The sequence below is a fragment of the Rhinopithecus bieti genome, unplaced genomic scaffold (genome assembly GCF_001698545.2).
Source record: "Rhinopithecus bieti isolate Rb0 unplaced genomic scaffold, ASM169854v2 scaffold_28016, whole genome shotgun sequence".
Classification (NCBI taxonomy): domain Eukaryota; kingdom Metazoa; phylum Chordata; class Mammalia; order Primates; family Cercopithecidae; genus Rhinopithecus; species Rhinopithecus bieti.
In genome coordinates, this window is record NW_016813202.1 from 4119555 (window position 1) to 4121411 (window position 1857).

Sequence of the window (1857 nt, forward strand, 5' to 3'; positions counted from 1 at the left end):
AAAGTATAATAAAAAAAAAATTAAAAAATTAAAAAAAAAAAAAAAGATTATACACCATGATCAATGAGTTTTATCCCTGGAATGCAACGTTGGTTTACCATCACAAAATCAATCAACATCAGCCATCCTATTAATAAAGGACGAAAGTCACATGATCAACTTCATCAATGCAGGAAAATAACATTTAACAAAATCCAATACCCTCCTATGATTAAAAACTATCAGCAATATAAGCAATGGAAAGAAATTTCCTCAAAAATATAAATCTACAAAAAACTCACAGCTATGCAACGGGGAAATAACGAATTACTTCTCTTTAAAGTGAGGAACAACACAATAATATCTATCCTCAACATGTCTATCAACATCGAGGTGGAGGATCTAGCCAGGGCAAGTGAGCAAGAAAAAGAAATAAAAAACATCCATTTTTCTTGTTCCAGAACAAGACAGCACAGAATCACACTTTCTCCCCTCTAAATACTACTAGATGCCCTGGAAATTATAACAGGCAAGGCTAAAAGGACTCTGAATGCTGGAAAGAACAACGTAGACTGGCTAGGAACCATATGACTTGAGAAGTGACACCATGGAGATGTCCCTAGGTTTTATTTTTATTTATCATTTACTTCTGGACTGTACACTGGAGAAACCTACCCAGAACTGTACATAGGCATAAACATAAATTCTGAGAAAAACCTTAACTCTGCCCAAAGGATCAGGAAATAAGATGTCTAACAAAGACCTAGTGAGAAGACTCCATCCTCATTCTATAACCAGGGCACTGGTAAGCTGGCCAAGCCACCAATAGCAGTAGCAAAGTCCTGGGCCATACAGTCACATCTACACCACCAGAATACTGGTGGGGAGCTCAATCCTTCAAGGAGATATTGCAATCCTAAATGCATATACATCAAAAAACAGAGCTTCAAAATATATAAAGCAAAAACCGAGAGCTCCAAGAAAACAGACAAATCCATGATTATAGTTGAGAAATTTAACACCCACTCAGAAATTGATAGAATTACTTGACAGAAAATCAGTAAGAATATAGGGAAACTGAGGACGACAGCAAGTGGGAGAAGCAGGGTTAGTAGAGGGAGCACTATGTCTGTGGAAGTCTCCCGGGCAGCCTCTGTGGAGGAGCAGAAGGAAATGGAAGACACAGTGACTAGTCCAGAGAAAGCTGAAGAAGCAAAATTAAAAGCAAGATATCCTCATCTGGGACAAATGCCTGCAGCTTCAGATTTCTTAAGGAAATGATTGCAGAAAGGGCAAAAATATTTTGATTCTGGGGATTACAACATGGCTAAAGCAAAGATGAAGAACAAGCAACTTCCTACTGCAGCTCTGGAGAAGAAAGAGGTCACTGGTGACCACATTCCCACTCCAGAGGACCTTCCTCAATGGAAACCATCCCTTGTTGCTAGCAAGCTGGCTGACTGAAAGACTGAACTGCATGAATCTGCTAATTCCCATTACTGCATGAATCTGCTAATTCCCATTTCTCCTTAATATGTTACTTATCTACTTTTTATTTCCTTTCGTTCACTCAGTCATTTGAGACGGACAGCTTTGCAGGTAACAGTAGTGTGTGCTGCTATTGTGGAATATACATGTGTAGATTTTTTGATTAGTTTAACAGTGCACTGGAGAAGAGGACATGTTAGAGCAACATAAGTAAGTCATCTACTTGAAAATAATTGCATATATTACCTAACTCCTAGTGTAGTACTGGTTCTAACAAGTAACAAGCAAGTTTTAAATTTTTAATGTTTTGGCTTTCGTTACTTCATCTTAATTATAGCTTTGTATGTTACTCTTATTTAATATAATCTCTATCATATTGATTTCTTCTAT

General features: G+C 37.4%; 1 pseudogene; it reads left to right on the top strand.

Annotated features, from left to right (window-relative positions):
* The first annotated feature begins 1068 nt into the window (after positions 1-1068).
* LOC108512507 (cAMP-regulated phosphoprotein 19 pseudogene) lies at positions 1069-1443 on the top strand (annotated as a pseudogene).
* The last annotated feature ends 414 nt before the right edge of the window (positions 1444-1857 follow it).